Source organism: Schistocerca gregaria, unplaced genomic scaffold (genome assembly GCF_023897955.1).
Source record: "Schistocerca gregaria isolate iqSchGreg1 unplaced genomic scaffold, iqSchGreg1.2 ptg000244l, whole genome shotgun sequence".
Taxonomy (NCBI): domain Eukaryota; kingdom Metazoa; phylum Arthropoda; class Insecta; order Orthoptera; family Acrididae; genus Schistocerca; species Schistocerca gregaria.
This window is the reverse complement of record NW_026061753.1, coordinates 9,216,383-9,237,076: the sequence shown is the minus strand read 5'-3', so window position 1 is coordinate 9,237,076 and position 20,694 is coordinate 9,216,383.

The following is a 20,694-nucleotide window of genomic DNA, read 5'->3' as shown; positions in this document are numbered from 1 at the left end:
CAATTCAAGTTTTAGGTATAGGTTGTTGACCTTTTAGCTAGCTTTGGTGCCTTGGACATGAGCTAGGACCTTAAGATTCTGCATGAAAGGAGGACTAGCAGCCGAGTAGCACGGGAGAATGTGAAAAGTGTTCATATGTAGTAAAAACCTGAGAAATTCGTCCGTTTTCGTCATTTGTTATGGAATCGACTTAAAGCCAGATCGTCACATTGGCCGCTCTTCTCTATGAAACGCTTGTACTTATTGTCTGCAAAGCTATGTCGCATGCTGCGGTATGCGGAGACACTAAAAGCAGCATAGTAGAACACAGATGAAGCTTCTATGTTGATTTAATAGTCAGTAAGAAGTAGTACAATTCAAGTTTTAGGTATTGATTATTGACTTTTTAGCTGGCTTTGGTGCCTTGGACTTGAGCTAGGACCTTAAGATTCTGCATGAAAGGAGGACTAGCAGCCGAGTTGCACGGGAGAATGTGAAAAGTGTTCATATGTAGTAAAAACCTTAGAAATCCATCCGTTTTCGTCATTTGTTATCGAATCGACTTAAAGCCAGATCGTCACATTGGCCGCTCTTCTCTCTGAAACAGTTGTACTTATCGTCTGAAAAGCTATGTCGCGTGCTGCGGTATGTGGAGACACTAAAAGCACTATAGTAGAACACAGATGAAGCTTCTAAGTTGATGTAATAGCCAGTAAGAAGTAGTAGAATTCAAGTTTTAGGTATCCATTATTGACTTTTTAGCTGGCTTTGGTACCTTGGACATGAGCTAAGACCTTAAGATTCTGCATGAAAGGAGGACTAGCAGCCGAGTTGCACGGGAGAATGTGAAAAGTGTTCATATGTAGTAAAAACCTGAGAAATCCGTACGTTTTCGTCATTTGTTATCGAATCGACTTAAAGCCAGATCGTCACATTGGCCGCTCTTCTCTCTGAAAAAGTTGTACTTATCGTCTACAAAGCTATGTCGCGTGCTGCGGTATGCGGACACACTAAAAGCACCATAGTAGAAAACAGATGAAGCTTCTAAGTTGATGTAATAGCCAGTAAGAAGTAGTACAATTAAAGTTTTAGGTATCGGTTTATGACATTTACCCTTCTTTGGTGCCTTGGACACGAGCTAGGAAATTAAGATTTTGCATGAAGGAGGACTATCAGCCGAGTTGCACGGGAGAATGTGAAAAGTGTTCATATGTAGTAAAAACCTGAGACATTCGTCCGTTTTCGTCATTTCTTATCGAATCGACTTAAAGCCAGATCGTCACATTGGCCGCTCTTCTCGCTGAAACGGTTGTACTTATCGTCTACAAAGCAATGTCGCATGCTGCGGTATGCTGAGACACTACAAGCAGCATAGTAGAACACAGATGAAGCATCTAAGTTGATGTAATAGCCAGTAAGAAGTAGTACAATTCAAGTTTTAGGTATCGATTATTGACTTTTTAGCTAGCTTTGGTGCCTTGGACATGAGCTAGGACCTTAAGACTCTGCATGAAAGGAGGACTAGTAGCCGAGTTGCAGGGGAAAATGTGAAAAGTGTTCATGTGTAGTAAAAACCTGAGAAATCCGTCCGTTTTCGTCATTTGTTATCGAATCGACTTAAAGCCAGATCGTCACATTGGCCGCCCTTCTCTCTGAAACGGTTGTACTTATCGTCTGTAAAACTATGTCGCGTGCTGCGGTATGCGGAGACACTAAAAGCACCATAGTAGAACACAGATGAAGCTTCTAAGTTGATGTAATAGCCAGTAAGAAGTAGTAGAATTCAAGTTTTAGGTATCCATTATTGACTTTTTAGCTGGCTTTGGTACCTTGGACATGAGCTAAGACCTTAAGATTCTGCATGAAAGGAGGACTAGCAGCCGAGTTGCACGGGAGAATGTGAAAAGTGTTCATATGTAGTAAAAACCTGAGAACTCCGTACGTTTTCGTCATTTGTTATCGAATCGACTTAAAGCCAGATCGTCACATTGGCCGCTCTTCTCTCTGAAAAAGTTGTACTTATCGTCTGCAAAGCTATGTCGCGTGCTGCGGTATGCGGACACACTAAAAGCACCATAGTAGAAAACAGATGAAGCTTCTAAGTTGATGTAATAGCCAGTAAGAAGTAGTACAATTAAAGTTTTAGGTATCGGTTTATGACATTTACCCTTCTTTGGTGCCTTGGACACGAGCTAGGAAATTAAGATTTTGCATGAAGGAGGACTATCAGCCGAGTTGCACGGGAGAATGTGAAAAGTGTTCATATGTAGTAAAAACCTGAGACATTCGTCCGTTTTCGTCATTTGTTATCGAATCGACTTAAAGCCAGATCGTCACATTGGCCGCTCTGCTCTCGGAAACGGTTGTACTTATCGTCTACAAAGCAATGTCGCGTGCTGCGGTATGCGGAGACACTAAAAGCACCATAGTAGAACACAGATGAAGCTTCTAAGTTGATGTAATAGCCAGTAAGAAGTAGTACAATTCAAGTTTTAGGTATCGATGATTGAATTTTTAGCTAGCTTTGATGCCTTGGACATGAGCTAGGACCTTAAGATTCTGCATGAAAGGAGGACTAGCAGCCGAGTAGTACGGGAGAATGTGAAAAGTGTTCATATGTAGTAAAAACCTGAGAAATTCGTCCGTTTTCGTCATTTGTTATCGAATCGACTTAAAGCCAGAACGTCACATTGGCCGCTCTTCTCTCTGAAACACTTGTACTTATCGTCTGCGAAGCTATGTCACGTGCTGCGGCATGCGGAGACACTAAAATCACCACAGTAGAACACAGATGAAGCTTCCAAGTTGATGTAATATGCAGTAAGAAGTAGTACAATTCGCGTTTTAGGTATCGATTATTGACTTTTTAGCTGGCTTTGGTGCCTTGGACATGAGCTAGGACCTTAACATTCACCAATAAAGGAGGACTAGCAGCCGAGTTGCACGGGAGAATGTAAAAAGTGTTCATATGTAGTAAAAACCTGAGAAATCCATCCGTTTTCGTCATTTGTTATCGAAACGACTTAAAGCCAGATCGTCACATTGGCCGCTCTTCTCTCTGAAACGGTTGTACTTATCGTCTGCAAAGCTATGTCGCGTGTTGCCGTAGGCGGAAACAGGAAAAGCACCATAGTAGAACACAGATGAAGCTTCTAAGTTGATGTAATAGCCAGTAAGAAGTAGTCGAATTCAAGATTTAGGTATCGATTATTGACTTTTTAGCTGGCTTTGGTGCCTTGGACATGAGCTAGGACCTTAAGATTCTGCATGAAAGGAGGACTAGCAGCCGAGTTGCACGGGAGAATGTGAAAAGTTTTCATATGTAGTAAAAACCTAAGAAATTCGTCCGTTTTCGTCATTTGTTATCGAATCGACTTAAAGCCAGATCGTCACATTGGCCGCTCTTCTCTCTGAAACGGTTGTACTTATTGTCTGTAAAGCTATGTCGCGTGCTGCGGTATGCGGAGACACTAAAAGCACCATGGTAGAACACAGATGAAGCTTCTAAGTTGACGTAATAGCCAGGAAGAAGTAGTACAATTCAAGTTTTAGGTATCGATTATTGACTTTTTAGCTGGCTTTGGTGCCTTGGACAAAAGCTAGGACGTTAACATTCTGTATGAAATTAATACTAGCAGCCGATTTGCATGGGAGAATGTGAAAAGTGTTAATATGTAGTAAAAACCCGAGAAATCCGTCCGTTTTCGTCATTTGTTATCGAATCGACTTAAAGCCAGATCGTCAAATTAGCCGCTCTTCTCTCTGAAACGGTTGTACTTATCGTCTGCAAAGCTATGTCGCGTGCTGCGGTATGTGGAGACACTAAAATTACCATAGTAGAACCCAGATGAAGCATCTAAGTTGATGTAATAGCCAGTAAGAAGTAATCCAATTCAAGTTTTAGGTATCCATTATTGACTTTTTAGCTGGCTTTGGTGCCTTCGACATGAGCTAGGACCTTAAGATTCTGCATGTAAGGAGGACTAGCAGCCGAGTTGCACGGGAGAATGTGAAAAGTGTTCATATGTAAAAAAATACCTGAGAAATCCGTCCGTTTTCGTCATTTGTTATCGAATCGACTTAAAGCCAGATCGTCACATTGGTCGCTCTTCTCTCTGAAACGGTTGTACTTATCGTCTGCAAAGCTATGTCGCATGCTGCGGTATGCTGAGACACTACAAGCAGCATAGTAGAACACAGATGAAGCTTCTAAGTTGATGTAATAGCCAGTAAGAAGTAGTACAATTCAAGTTTTAGGTATCGATTATTGACTTTTTAGCTAGCTTTGGTGCCTTGGACATGAGCTAGGACCTTAAGATTCAGCATGAAAGGAGGACTAGCAGCCGAGTTGCACGGGAGAATGTGAAAAGTTTTCATATGTAGTAAAAACCTAAGAAATTCGTCCGTTTTCGTCATTTGTTATCGAATCGACTTAAAGCCAGATCGTCACATTGGCCGCTCTTCTCTCTGAAACGGTTGTACTTATTGTCTGTAAAGCTATGTCGCGTGCTGCGGTATGCGGAGACACTAAAAGCACCATGGTAGAACACAGATGAAGCTTCTAAGTTGACGTAATAGCCAGGAAGAAGTAGTACAATTCAAGTTTTAGGTATCGATTATTGACTTTTTAGCTGGCTTTGGTGCCTTGGACAAAAGCTAGGACGTTAACATTCTGTATGAAATTAATACTAGCAGCCGATTTGCATGGGAGAATGTGAAAAGTGTTAATATGTAGTAAAAACCTGATAAATCCGTCCGTTTTCGTCATTTGTTATCGAATCGACATAAAGTTAGATCGTCACATTGGCCGCTCTTCTCTCTGAAACGGTTGTACTTATCGTCTACAAAGCTATGTCGCGTGCTGCGGTATGCGGAGACACTAAAATCATCATAGTAGAACACAGATGGAGCTTCTAAGTTGATGTAATAGCCAGTAAGAAGTAGTAAAATTCAAGTTTAAGGTATCGACTATTGACTTTTTAGCTAGCATTGGTGCCTTGGACATGAGCTAGGACCTTAAGATTCTGCATGAAAGGCGGACTAGCAGCCGAGTAGCACGGGAGAATGTGAAAAGTATTCATATGTAGTAAAAACCTGAAAAATTCGTCCGTTTTCGTCATTTGTTATCGAATCGACTTAAAGCCAGATCGTCACAATGGCCGCTCTTCTCTCTGAAACGGTTGTACTTATCGTCTGCAAAGCTATGTCGCATACTGCGTTATGCTGAGACACTACAAGCAGCATAGTAGAACACAGATGAAGTTTCTAAGTTGATGTAATAGCGAGTAAGAAGTAGTACAATTCAAGTTTTAGGTATAGGTTGTTGACCTTTTAGCTAGCTTTGGTGCCTTGGACATGAGCTAGGACCTTAAGATTCTGCATGAAAGGAGGACTAGCAGCCGAGTAGCACGGGAGAATGTGAAAAGTGTTCATATGTAGTAAAAACCTGAGAAATTCGTCCGTTTTCGTCATTTGTTATGGAATCGACTTAAAGCCAGATCGTCACATTGGCCGCTCTTCTCTATGAAACGCTTGTACTTATTGTCTGCAAAGCTATGTCGCATGCTGCGGTATGCGGAGACACTAAAAGCAGCATAGTTGAACACAGATGAAGCTTCTATGTTGATTTAATAGTCAGTAAGAAGTAGTACAATTCAAGTTTTAGGTATTGATTATTGACTTTTTAGCTGGCTTTGGTGCCTTGGACATGAGCTAGGACCTTAAGATTCTGCATGAAAGGAGGACTAGCAGCCGAGTTGCACGGGAGAATGTGAAAAGTGTTCATATGTAGTAAAAACCTTAGAAATCCATCCGTTTTCGTCATTTCTTATCGAATCGACTTAAAGCCAGATCGTCACATTGGCCGCTCTTCTCTCTGAAACAGTTGTACTTATCGTCTGCAAAGCTATGTCGCGTGCTGCGGTATGTGGAGACACTAAAAGCACTATAGTAGAACACAGATGAAGCTTCTAAGTTGATGTAATACAAAGGAAGAAGTAGTACAATTCAAGTTTTAGGTATCCATTATTGACTTTTTAGCTGGCTTTGGTACCTTAGACATGAGCTAAGACCTTAAGATTCTGCATGAAAGGAGGACTATCAGCCGAGTTGCACGGGAGAATGTGAAAAGTGTTCATATGTAGTAAAAACCTGAGAAATCCGTACGTTTTCGTCATTTGTTATCGAATCGACTTAAAGCCAGATCGTCACATTGGCCGCTCTTCTCTCTGAAAAAGTTGTACTTATCGTCTGCAAAGCTATGTCGCGTGCTGCGGTATGCGGACACACTAAAAGCACCATAGTAGAAAACAGATGACGCTTCTAAGTTGATGTAATAGCCAGTAAGAAGTAGTACAATTAAAGTTTTAGGTATCGGTTTATGACATTTACCCTTCTTTGGTGCCTTGGACACGAGCTAGGAAATTAAGATTTTGCATGAAGGAGGACTATCAGCCGAGTTGCACGGAAGAATGTGAAATGTGTTCATATGTAGTAAAAACCTTGAGACATCCGTCCGTTTTCGTCATTTGTTATCGAATCGACTTAAAGCCAGATCGTCACATTGGCCGCTCTTCTCTCTGAAACGGTTGTACTTATCGTCTACAAAGCAATGTCGCGTGCTGCGGTATGCGGAGACACTAAAAGCACCATAGTAGAACACAGATGAAGCTTCTAAGTTGATGTAATAGCCAGTAAGAAGTAGTAGAATTCAAGTTTTAGGTATCCATTATTGACTTTTTAGCTGGCTTTGGTACCTTGGACATGAGCTAAGACCTTAAGATTCTGCATGAAAGGAGGACTAGCAGCCGAGTTGCACGGGAGAATGTGAAAAGTGTTCATATGTAGTAAAAACCTGAGAAATCCGTACGTTTTCGTCATTTGTTATCGAATCGACTTAAAGCCAGATCGTCACATTGGCCGCTCTTCTCTCTGAAAAAGTTGTACTTATCGTCTGCAAAGCTATGTCGCGTGCTGCGGTATGCGGACACACTAAAAGCACCATAGTAGAAAACAGATGAAGCTTCTAAGTTGATGTAATAGCCAGTAAGAAGTAGTACAATTAAAGTTTTAGGTATCGGTTTATGACATTTACCCTTCTTTGGTGCCTTGGACACGAGCTAGGAAATTAAGATTTTGCATGAAGGAGGACTATCAGCCGAGTTGCACGGGAGAATGTGAAAAGTGTTCATATGTAGTAAAAACCTGAGACATCCGTCCGTTTTCGTCATTTGTTATCGAATCGACTTAAAGCCAGATCGTCACATTGGCCGCTCTTCTCTCTGAAACGGTTGTACTTATCGTCTACAAAGCAATGTCGCGTGCTGCGGTATGCGGAGACACTAAAAGCACCATAGTAGAACACAGATGAAGCTTCTAAGTTGATGTAATAGCCAGTAAGAAGTAGTACAATTCAAGTTTTAGGTATCGATTATTGACTTTTTAGCTAGCTTTGATGCCTTGGACATGAGCTAGGACCTTAAGATTCTGCATGAAAGGAGGACTAGCAGCCGAGTAGCACGGGAGAATGTGAAAAGTGTCCATATGTAGTAAAAACCTGAGAAATTCGTCCGTTTTCGTCATTTGTTATCGAATCGACTTAAAGCCAGATCATCACATTGGCCGCTCTTCTCTCTGAAACACTTGTACTTATCGTCTGCGAAGCTATGTCACGTGCTGCGGTATGCGGAGACACTAAAAGCACCATAGTAGAACACAGATGAAGCTTCTAAGTTAATGTAATAGCCAGTAAGAAGTAGTACAATTCAAGTTTTAGGTATCGATTATTGACTTTTTAGCTGGCTTTGGTGCCTTGGACATGAGCTAGGACCTTAAGATTCTGCATGAAAGGAGGACTAGCAGCCGAGTTGCACGGGAGAATGTGAAAAGTGTTCATATGTAGTAAAAACCTGAGAAATCCATCCGTTTTCGTCATTTGTTATCGAAACGACTTAAAGCCAGATCGTCACATTGGCCGCTCTTCTCTCTGAAAAAGTTGTACTTATAGTCTGCAAAGCTATGTCGCGTGCTGCGGTATGCGGACACACTAAAAGCACCATAGTAGAAAACAGATGAAGCTTCTAAGTTGATGTAATAGCCAGTAAGAAGTAGTACAATTAAAGTTTTAGGTATCGGTTTATGACATTTACCCTTCTTTGGTGCCTTGGACACGAGCTAGGAAATTAAGATTTTGCATGAAGGAGGACTATCAGCCGAGTTGCACGGGAGAATGTGAAAAGTGTTCATATGTAGTAAAAACCTGAGACATCCGTCCGTTTTCGTCATTTCTTATCGAATCGACTTAAAGCCAGATCGTCACATTGGCCGCTCTTCTCTCTGAAACGGTTGTACTTATCGTCTACAAAGCAATGTCGCATGCTGCGGTATGCTGAGACACTACAAGCAGCATAGTAGAACACAGATGAAGCATCTAAGTTGATGTAATAGCCAGTAAGAAGTAGTACAATTCAAGTTTTAGGTATCGATTATTGACTTTTTAGCTAGCTTTGGTGCCTTGGACATGAGCTAGGACCTTAAGATTCTGCATGATAGGAGGACTAGTAGCCGAGTTGCAGGGGAAAATGTGAAAAGTGTTCATGTGTAGTAAAAACCTGAGAAATCCGTCCGTTTTCGTCATTTGTTATCGAATCGACTTAAAGCCAGATCGTCACATTGGCCGCCCTTCTCTCTGAAACGGTTGTACTTATCGTCTGTAAAACTATGTCGCGTGCTGCGATATGCGGAGACACTAAAAGCACCATAGTAGAACACAGATGAAGCTTCTAAGTTGATGTAATAGCCAGTAAGAAGTAGTAGAATTCAAGTTTTAGGTATCCATTATTGACTTTTTAGCTGGCTTTGGTACCTTGGACATGAGCTAAGACCTTAAGATTCTGCATGAAAGGAGGACTAGCAGCCGAGTTGCACGGGAGAATGTGAAAAGTGTTCATATGTAGTAAAAACCTGAGAAATCCGTACGTTTTCGTCATTTGTTATCGAATCGACTTAAAGCCAGATCGTCACATTGGCCGCTCTTCTCTCTGAAAAAGTTGTACTTATCGTCTGCAAAGCTATGTCGCGTGCTGCGGTATGCGGACACACTAAAAGCACCATAGTAGAAAACAGATGAAGCTTCTAAGTTGATGTAATAGCCAGTAAGAAGTAGTACAATTAAAGTTTTAGGTATCGGTTTATGACATTTACCCTTCTTTGGTGCCTTGGACACGAGCTAGGAAATTAAGATTTTGCATGAAGGAGGACTATCAGCCGAGTTGCACGGGAGAATGTGAAAAGTGTTCATATGTAGTAAAAACCTGAGACATTCGTCCGTTTTCGTCATTTGTTATCGAATCGACTTAAAGCCAGATCGTCACATTGGCCGCTCTTCTCTCTGAAACGGTTGTACTTATCGTCTACAAAGCAATGTCGCGTGCTGCGGTATGCGGAGACACTAAAAGCACCATAGTAGAACACAGATGAAGCTTCTAAGTTGATGTAATAGCCAGTAAGAAGTAGTACAATTCAAGTTTTAGGTATCGATGATTGACTTTTAGCTAGCTTTGATGCCTTGGACATGAGCTAGGACCTTAAGATTCTGCATGAAAGGAGGACTAGCAGCCGAGTAGTACGGGAGAATGTGAAAAGTGTTCATATGTAGTAAAAACCTGAGAAATCCATCCGTTTTCGTCATTTGTTATCGAAACGACTTAAAGCCAGATCGTCACATTGGCCGCTCTTCTCTCTGAAACGGTTGTACTTATCGTCTGCAAAGCTATGTCGCGTGTTGCCGTAGGCGGAAACAGGAAAAGCACCATAGTAGAACACAGATGAAGCTTCTAAGTTGATGTAATAGCCAGTAAGAAGTAGTCCAATTCAAGATTTAGGTATCGATTATTGACTTTTTAGCTTGCTTTGGTGCCTTGGACATGAGCTAGGACCTTAAGATTCTGCATGAAAGGAGGACTAGCAGCCGAGTTGCACGGGAGAATGTGAAAAGTTTTCATATGTAGTAAAAACCTAAGAAATTCGTCCGTTTTCGTCATTTGTTATCGAATCGACTTAAAGCCAGATCGTCACATTGGCCGCTCTTCTCTCTGAAACGGTTGTACTTATTGTCTGTAAAGCTATGTCGCGTGCTGCGGTATGCGGAGACACTAAAAGCACCATAGTAGAACACAGATGAAGCTTCTAAGTTGTCGTAATAGCCAGGAAGAAGTAGTACAATTCAAGTTTTAGGTATCGATTATTGACTTTTTAGCTGGCTTTGGTGCCTTGGACAAAAGCTAGGACGTTAACATTCTGTATGAAATTAATACTAGCAGCCGATTTGCATGGGAGAATGTGAAAAGTGTTAATATATAGTAAAAACCCGAGAAATCCGTCCGTTTTCGTCATTTGTTATCGAATCGACTTAAAGCCAGATCGTCAAATTAGCCGCTCTTCTCTCTGAAACGGTTGTACTTATCGTCTGCAAAGCTATGTCGCGTGCTGCGGTATGTGGAGACACTAAAATTACCATAGTAGAACCCAGATGAAGCATCTAAGTTGATGTAATAGCCAGTAAGAAGTAATCCAATTCAAGTTTTAGGTATCCATTATTGACTTTGTAGCTGGCTTTGGTGACTTCGACATGAGCTAGGACCTTAAGATTCTGCATGTAAGGAGGACTAGCAGCCGAGTTGCACGGGAGAATGTGAAAAGTGTTCATATGTAAAAAAATACATGAGAAATCCGTCCGTTTTCGTCATTTGTTATCGAATCGACTTAAAGCCAGATCGTCACATTGGTCGCTCTTCTCTCTGAAACGGTTGTACTTATCGTCTGCAACGCTATGTCGCATGCTGCGGTATGCTGAGACACTACAAGCAGCATAGTAGAACACAGATGAAGCTTCTAAGTTGATGTAATAGCCAGTAAGAAGTAGTACAATTCAAGTTTTAGGTATCGATTATTGACTTTTTAGCTAGCTTTGGTGCCTTGGACATGAGCTAGGACCTTAAGATTCAGCATGAAAGGAGGACTAGCAGCCGAGTAGCACGGGAGAATGTGAAAAGTGTTCATATGTAGTAAAAACCTGAGAAATTCGTCCGTTTTCGTCATTTGTTATCGAATCGTCTTAAAGCCAGATCGTCACATTGGCCGCTCTGCTCTCAAAAACGGTTGTACATATCGTCTGCAAAGCTATGTCGCGTGTTGCCGTAGGCGGAAACAGGAAAAGCACCATAGTAGAACACAGATGAAGCTTCTAAGTTGATGTAATAGCCAGTAAGAAGTAGTCCAATTCAAGTTTTAGGTATCGATTATTGACTTTTTAGCTGGCTTTGGTGCCTTGGACATGAGCTAGGACCTTAAGATTCTGCATGAAAGGAGGACTAGCAGCCGAGTAGCACGGGAGAATGTGAAAAGTGTTCATATGTAGTAAAAACCTGAGAAATTCGTCCGTTTTCGTCATTTGTTATCGAATCGACTTAAAGCCAGAACGTCACATTGGCCGCTCTTCTCTCTGAAACACTTGTACTTATCGTCTGTAAAACTATGTCGCGTGCTGCGGTATGCGGAGAAACTAAAAGCACCGTAATAGAACACAGATGAAGCTTCTAAGTTGATGTAATAGCCAGGAAGAAGTAGTACAATTCAAGTTTTAGGTATCGATTATTGACTTTTTAGCTGGCTTTGGTGCCTTGGACATGAGCTAGGACCTTAACATTCTGCATGAAAGATAACTACCATCCGAGTTGCACGGGAGAATGTGAAAAGTGTTCATATGTAGTAAAAACCTTAGAAATCCGTCCGTTTTCGTCATTTGTTATCGAATCGACTTAAAGCCAGATCGTCACGTTGGCCGCTCTTCTCTCTGAAACGGTTGTACTTATCGTTTGGAAAGCTATGTCGCGTGCTGCGTTATGCGGAGACACTAAAAGCACCATAGTAGAACACAGATGAAGCTTCTAAGTTGATGTAATAGCCAGTAAGAAGTAGTACAATTCAAGTTTAAGGTATCGATTATTGACGTTTTAGCTAGCTTTGATGCCTTGGACTTGAGCTAGGACCTTAAGATTCTGCATGAAAGGAGGACTAGCAGCCGAGTAGCACGGGAGAATGTGAAAAGTGTTCATATGTAGTAAAAACCTGAGAAATTCGTCCGTTTTCGTCATTTGTTATCGAATCGACTTAAAGCCAGATCGTCATATTGGCCGCTCTTCTCTCTGAAACGGTTGTACTTATCGTCTGCAAAGCTATGTCGCATGCTGCGGTATGCTGAGACACTACAAGCAGCATAGTAGAACACAGATGAGGCTTCTAAGTTGATGTAATAGCCAGTAAGAAGTAGTACAATTCAAGTTTTAGTTATCGATTATTGACTTTTTAGCTAGCTTTGGTGCCTTGGACATGAGCTAGGACCTTAAGATTCTGCATGAAAGGAGGACTAGCAGCCGAGTAGCACGGGAGAATGTGAAAAGTGTTCATATGTAGTAAAAACCTGAGAAATTCGTCCGTTTTCGTCATTTGTTATCGAATCGACTTAAAGCCAGATCACCACATTGGCCGCTCTTCTCTCTGAAACACTTGTACTTATCGTCTGCGAAGCTATGTCACGTGCTGCGGTATGCGGAGACACTAAAATCACCACAGTAGAACACAGATGAAGCTTCTAAGTTGATGTAATATGCAGTAAGAAGTAGTACAATTCGCGTTTTAGGTATCGATTATTGACTTTTTAGCTGGCTTTTGTGCCTTGGACAAGAGCTAGGACCTTAACATTCTCCAATAAAGGAAGACTAGCAGCCGAGTTGCACGGGAGAATGTGAAAAGTGTTCATATGTAGTAAAAACCTGAGAAATCCATCCGTTTTCGTCATTTGTTATCGAAACGACTTAAAGCCAGATCGTCACATTGGCCGCTCTTCTCTCTGAAACGGTTGTACTTATCGCCTGCAAAGCTATGTCGCGTGCTGCGGTATGCGGAGACACTAAAAGCACCATAGTAGAACACAGATGAAGCTTCTAAGTTGACGTAATAGCCAGGAAGAAGTAGTACAATTCAAGTTTTAGGTATCGATTATTGACCTTTTAGCTGGCTTTGGTGCCTTGGACAAAAGCTAGGACCTTAACATTCTGTATGAAATTAATACTAGCAGCCGATTTGCATGGGAGAATTTGAAAAGTGTTAATATTTAGTAAAAACCCGAGAAATCCGTCCGTTTTCGTCATTTGTTATCGAATCGACTTAAAGCCAGATCGTCAAATTAGCCGCTCTTCTCTCTGAAACGGTTGTACTTATCGACTGCAAAGCTATTGCGCGTGCTGCGGTATGCGGAGACACTAAAAGCACCATAGTAGAACACAGATGAAGCTTCTAAGTTGATGTAATAGCCAGTAAGAAGTAGTACAATTCAAGTTTTAGGTATCGATTATTGACATTTTAGCTAGCTTTGGTGCCTTGGACATGAGCTAGGACCTTATGATTCTGCATGAAAGGAGGACTAGCAGCCGAGTTGCACGGGAGAATGTGAAAAGTGTTCATATATAGTAAAAACCTGAGAAATCCGTCCGTTTTCGTCATTTGTTATCGAATCGACTTAAAGCCAGATCGTCACATTGGCCGCTCTTCTCTCTGAAACGCTTGTACTTATCGTCTGCAACGCTATGTCGCGTGCTGCGGTAAGCGGAGGCACTAAAAGCACCATAGTAGAACACAGATGAAGCTTCTACATTGATGTAATAGCCAGTAAGAAGTAGTACAATTCAAGTTTTAGGTATCGATTATTGACTTTTTGCTGGCTTTGGTGCCTTGGACATGAGCTAGGACCTTATGATTCTGCATGAAAGGAGGCCTAGCAGCTCAGTTGCACGGGAGTATGTGAAAAGTGTTCATATGTAGTAAAAACCTGAGAAATCCGTCCGTTTTCGTCATTTGTTATCGAATCGACTTAAAGCCAGATCGACACTTTGGCCGCTTTTCTCTCTGAAACGGTTGTACTTATCGTCTGCAAAGCTATGTCGCGTGCTGCGGTATGCAGAGACACTAAAAGCACTATAGTAGGACACAGATAAAGCTTCTAAGTTGATGTAATAGCCAGTAAGAAGTAGTACAATACAAGTATTAGGTATTGAATATTGACCTTTTAGCTGGCTTTTGTGCCTTGGACATGAGCTGGGACCTTAAGATTCTGCATGAAAGGAGGACTAGCAGCAGAGTTGCACGGGAGAATATGAAAAGTGTTCATATGTAGTAAAAACCTGAGAAATCCGTCCGTTTTCGTTATTTATTATCGAATCAAAGCCAGTTCGTCACATTGGCCGCTCTTCCCTCTGAAACGGTTGTACTTATCGTCTGCAAAGCTATGTCGCGTGTTGCCGTAGGCGGAAACAGGAATAGCACCATAGTAGAACACAAATGATGCTTCTAAGTTGATGTAATAGCCAGTAAGAAGTAGTCCAATTCAAGATTTAGGTATCGATTATTGACTTTTTACCCTTCTTTGGTGCCTTGGACACGAGCTAGGAACTTAAGATTTTGCATGAGGGAGGACTAGCAGCCGAGTTGCACGGGAGAATGTGAAAAGTGTTCATATGTAGTAAAAACCTGAGAAATCCGTCCGTTTTCGTCATTTGTTATCGAATCGACTTAAAGCCAGATCGTCACAATGGCCGCTCTTCTCTCTGAAACGGTTGTACTTATCGTCTGCAAAACTATGTCGCGTGCTGCGGTATGCGGAGAAACTAAAAGCACCGTAGTAGAACACGGATGTAGCTTCTACGTTGACGTAATAGCCAGGAAGAAGTAGTACAATTCAAGTTTTAGGTATTGATTATTGACTTTTTAGCTGGCTTTGGTGCCTTGGACATGAGCTAGGACCTTAAGATTCTGCATGAAAGGAGGACTAGCAGCCTAGTAGCAAGGGAGAATGTGCAAAGTGTTCATATGTAGTAAAACCTGAGAAATCGGTCCGTTTTCGTCATTTGTTATCGAATCGACTTAAAGCCAGATCGTCACATTGGCCGCTCTTCTCTCTGAAACGGTTGTACTTAGCGTCTACAAAGCTATGTCGCGTGCTGCGGTATGCGGAGGCACTTAAAGCACCATAGTAGAACACAGATGAAGCTTCTGAGTTGATGTAATAGCCAGTAAGAAGTAGTACAATTCAAGTTTTAGGTATTGATTATTGACTTTTTAGCTGGCTTTGGTGCCTTGGACATGAGCTAGGACCTTAGGATTCTGCATGAAAGGAGGACTAGCAGCCGATTTGCATGGGAGAATGTGAAAAGTATTCATATGTAGTAAAAACCCGAAAAAATCCGTCCGTTTTCGTCATTTGTTATACAATCGACTTAAAGCCAGATCGTCACATTGGCCGCTCTTCTCTTTGAAACGGTTGTACTTATCGTCTGCAAAGCTATGTCGCATGCTGCGGTATGCGGAGACAATAAAAGCACCATAGTAGAACACAGATGAAGCTTCTAATTTGACGTAATAGCCAGGAAGAAGTAGTACAATTCAAGTTTTAGGTATTGACTATTGACTTTTTAGCTGGCTTTGGTGCCTTGGACATGAGCTAGGACCTTAACATTCTGCATGAAAGGAGGACTAGCAGCCGATTTGCATGGGAGAATGTGAAAAGTATTCATATGTAGTAAAAACCCGAGAAATCCGTCCGTTTTCGTCATTTGTTATCGAATCGTCTTAAAGCCAGATCGTCACATTAGCCGCTCTTCACTCTGAAACGGTTGTACTTATCGATTGCAAAGCTATGTCGCGTGCTGCGGTATGCGGAGACACTAAAAGCACCACAGTAGAACACAGATGAAGCTTCTAAGTTGATGTAATAGCCAGTAAGAAGTAGTACAATTCAAGTTTTAGGTATCGATTATTGACATTTAGCTAGCTTTGGTCCCTTGGACATGAGCTAGGACCTTATGATTCTTCATGAAAGGAGGACTAGCAGCCGAGTTGCACTGGAGAATGTGAAAAGTGTTCATATGTAGCAAAAACCTGAGAAATCCGTCCGTTTTCGTCATTTGTTATCGAATCTACTTAAAGCAAGATCGTCACATTGGCCGCTCTTCTCTCTGAAACGGTTGTACTTATCCTCTACAAAGCTATGTCGCGAGCTGCGATATGCGGAGACACTAAAAGCACCATAGTAGAACACAGATGAAGCTTCTAAGTTGATGTAATAGCCAGTAAGAAGTAGTACAATTCAACTTTTAGGTATCGATGATTGACTTTTTAGCTAGCTTTGATGCCTTGGACATGAGCTAGGACCTTAAGATTCTGCATGAAAGGAGGACTAGCAGGACTTTTTAGCTGGCTTTGGTGCCTTGGACATGAGCTAGGACCTTAACATTCTCCAATAAAGGAGGACTAGCAGCCGAGTTGCACGGGAGAATGTAAAAAGTGTTCATATGTAGTAAAAACCTGAGAAATCCATCCGTTTTCGTCATTTGTTATCGAAACGACTTAAAGCCAGATCGTCACATTGGCCGCCCTTCTCTCTGAAACGGTTGTACTTATCGTCTGCAAAGCTATGTCGCGTGTTGCCGTAGGCGGAAACAGGAAAAGCACCATAGTAGAACACAGATGAAGCTTCTAAGTTGATGTAATAGCCAGTAAGAAGTAGTCCAATTCAAGATTTAGGTATCGATTATTGACTTTTTAGCTTGCTTTGGTGCCTTGGACATGAGCTAGGACCTTAAGATTCTGCATGAAAGGAGGACTAGCAGCCGAGTTGCACGGGAGAATGTGAAAAGTTTTCATATGTAGTAAAAACCTAAGAAATTCGTCCGTTTTCGTCATTTGTTATCGAATCGACTTAAAGCCAGATCGTCACATTGGCCGCTCTTCTCTCTGAAACGGTTGTACTTATTGTCTGTAAAGCTATGTCGCGTGCTGCGGTATGCGGAGACACTAAAAGCACCATAGTAGAACACAGATGAAGCTTCTAAGTTGTCGTAATAGCCAGGAAGAAGTAGTACAATTCAAGTTTTAGGTATCGATTATTGACTTTTTAGCTGGCTTTGGTGCCTTGGACAAAAGCTAGGACGTTAACATTCTGTATGAAATTAATACTAGCAGCCGATTTGCATGGGAGAATGTGAAAAGTGTTAATATATAGTAAAAACCCGAGAAATCCGTCCGTTTTCGTCATTTGTTATCGAATCGACTTAAAGCCAGATCGTCAAATTAGCCGCTCTTCTCTCTGAAACGGTTGTACTTATCGTCTGCAAAGCTATGTCGCGTGCTGCGGTATGTGGAGACACTAAAATTACCATAGTAGAACCCAGATGAAGCATCTAAGTTGATGTAATAGCCAGTAAGAAGTAATCCAATTCAAGTTTTAGGTATCCATTATTGACTTTGTAGCTGGCTTTGGTGACTTCGACATGAGCTAGGACCTTAAGATTCTGCATGTAAGGAGGACTAGCAGCCGAGTTGCACGGGAGAATGTGAAAAGTGTTCATATGTAAAAAAATACATGAGAAATCCGTCCGTTTTCGTCATTTGTTATCGAATCGACTTAAAGCCAGATCGTCACATTGGTCGCTCTTCTCTCTGAAACGGTTGTACTTATCGTCTGTAACGCTATGTCGCATGCTGCGGTATGCTGAGACACTACAAGCAGCATAGTAGAACACAGATGAAGCTTCTAAGTTGATGTAATAGCCAGTAAGAAGTAGTACAATTCAAGTTTTAGGTATCGATTATTGACTTTTTAGCTAGCTTTGGTGCCTTGGACATGAGCTAGGACCTTAAGATTCAGCATGAAAGGAGGACTAGCAGCCGAGTAGCACGGGAGAATGTGAAAAGTGTTCATATGTAGTAAAAACCTGAGAAATTCGTCCGTTTTCGTCATTTGTTATCGAATCGTCTTAAAGCCAGATCGTCACATTGGCCGCTCTGCTCTCAAAAACGGTTGTACATATCGTCTGCAAAGCTATGTCGCGTGTTGCCGTAGGCGGAAACAGGAAAAGCACCATAGTAGAACACAGATGAAGCTTCTAAGTTGATGTAATAGCCAGTAAGAAGTAGTCCAATTCAAGTTTTAGGTATCGATTATTGACTTTTTAGCTGGCTTTGGTGCCTTGGACATGAGCTAGGACCTTAAGATTCTGCATGAAAGGAGGACTAGCAGCCGAGTAGTACGGGAGAATGTGAAAAGTGTTCATATGTAGTAAAAACCTGAGAAATTCGTCCGTTTTCGTCATTTGTTATCGAATCGACTTAAAGCCAGAACGTCACATTGGCCGCTCTTCTCTCTGAAACACTTGTACTTATCGTCTGTAAAACTATGTCGCGTGCTGCGGTATGCGGAGAAACTAAAAGCACCGTAATAGAACACAGATGAAGCTTCTAAGTTGATGTAATAGCCAGGAAGAAGTAGTACAATTCAAGTTTTAGGTATCGATTATTGACTTTTTAGCTGGCTTTGGTGCCTTGGACATGAGCTAGGACCTTAACATTCTGCATGAAAGGATAACTACCATCCGAGTTGCACGGGAGAATGTGAAAAGTGTTCATATGTAGTAAAAACCTTAGAAATCCGTCCGTTTTCGTCATTTGTTATCGAATCGACTTAAAGCCAGATCGTCACGTTGGCCGCTCTTCTCTCTGAAACGGTTGTACTTATCGTTTGGAAAGCTATGTCGCGTGCTGCGTTATGCGGAGACACTAAAAGCACCATAGTAGAACACAGATGAAGCTTCTAAGTTGATGTAATAGCCAGTAAGAAGTAGTACAATTCAAGTTTAAGGTATCGATTATTGACTTTTTAGCTAGCTTTGATGCCTTGGACTTGAGCTAGGACCTTAAGATTCTGCATGAAAGGAGGACTAGCAGCCGAGTAGCACGGGAGAATGTGAAAAGTGTTCATATGTAGTAAAAACCTGAGAAATTCGTCCGTTTTCGTCATTTGTTATCGAATCGACTTAAAGCCAGATCGTCATATTGGCCGCTCTTCTCTCTGAAACGGTTGTACTTATCGTCTGCAAAGCTATGTCGCATGCTGCGGTATGCTGAGACACTACAAGCAGCATAGTAGAACACAGATGAGGCTTCTAAGTTGATGTAATAGCCAGTAAGAAGTAGTACAATTCAAGTTTTAGTTATCGATTATTGACTTTTTAGCTAGCTTTGGTGCCTTGGACATGAGCTAGGACCTTAAGATTCTGCATGAAAGGAGGACTAGCAGCCGAGTAGCACGGGAGAATGTGAAAAGTGTTCATATGTAGTAAAAACCTGAGAAATTCGTCCGTTTTCGTCATTTGTTATCGAATCGACTTAAAGCCAGATCACCACATTGGCCGCTCTTCTCTCTGAAACACTTGTACTTATCGTCTGCGAAGCTATGTCACGTGCTGCGGTATGCGGAGACACTAAAATCACCACAGTAGAACACAGATGAAGCTTCTAAGTTGATGTAATATGCAGTAAGAAGTAGTACAATTCGCGTTTTAGGTATCGATTATTGACTTTTTAGCTGGCTTTTGTGCCTTGGACAAGAGCTAGGACCTTAACATTCTCCAATAAAGGAAGACTAGCAGCCGAGTTGCACGGGAGAATGTGAAAAGTGTTCATATGTAGTAAAAACCTGAGAAATCCATCCGTTTTCGTCATTTGTTATCGAATCGACTTAAAGCCAGATCGTCAAATTAGCCGCTCTTCTCTCTGAAACGGTTGTACTTATCGCCTGCAAAGCTATGTCGCGTGCTGCGGTATGCGGAGACACTAAAAGCACCATAGTAGAACACAGATGAAGCTTCTAAGTTGACGTAATAGCCAGGAAGAAGTAGTACAATTCAAGTTTTAGGTATCGATTATTGACCTTTTAGCTGGCTTTGGTGCCTTGGACAAAAGCTAGGACCTTAACATTCTGTATGAAATTAATACTAGCAGCCGATTTGCATGGGAGAATTTGAAAAGTGTTAATATTTAGTAAAAACCCGAGAAATCCGTCCGTTTTCGTCATTTGTTATCGAATCGACTTAAAGCCAGATCGTCAAATTAGCCGCTCTTCTCTCTGAAACGGTTGTACTTATCGACTGCAAAGCTATTGCGCGTGCTGCGGTATGCGGAGACACTAAAAGCACCATAGTAGAACACAGATGAAGCTTCTAAGTTGATGTAATAGCCAGTAAGAAGTAGTACAATTCAAGTTTTAGGTATCGATTATTGACATTTTAGCTACCTTTGGTGCCTTGGACATGAGCTAGGACCTTATGATTCTGCATGAAAGGAGGACTAGCAGCCGAGTTGCACGGGAGAATGTGAAAAGTGTTCATATATAGTAAAAACCTGAGAAATCCGTCCGTTTTCGTCATTTGTTATCGAATCGACTTAAAGCCAGATCGTCACATTGGCCGCTCTTCTCTCTGAAACGCTTGTACTTATCGTCTGCAACGCTATGTCGCGTGCTGCGGTAAGCGGAGGCACTAAAAGCACCATAGTAGAACTCAGATGAAGCTTCTACATTGATGTAATAGCCAGTAAGAAGTAGTACAATTCAAGTTTTAGGTATCGATTATTGACTTTTTGCTGGCTTTGGTGCCTTGGACATGAGCTAGGACCTTAACATTCTGCATGAAAGGAGGACTAGCAGCCGAGTTGCACGGGAGAATGTGAAAAGTGTTCATATGTAGTAAAAACCTTAGAAATCCGTCCGTTTTCGTCATTTGTTAAGGAATCGACTTAAAGCCAGATCGCCACATTGGCCGCTCTTCT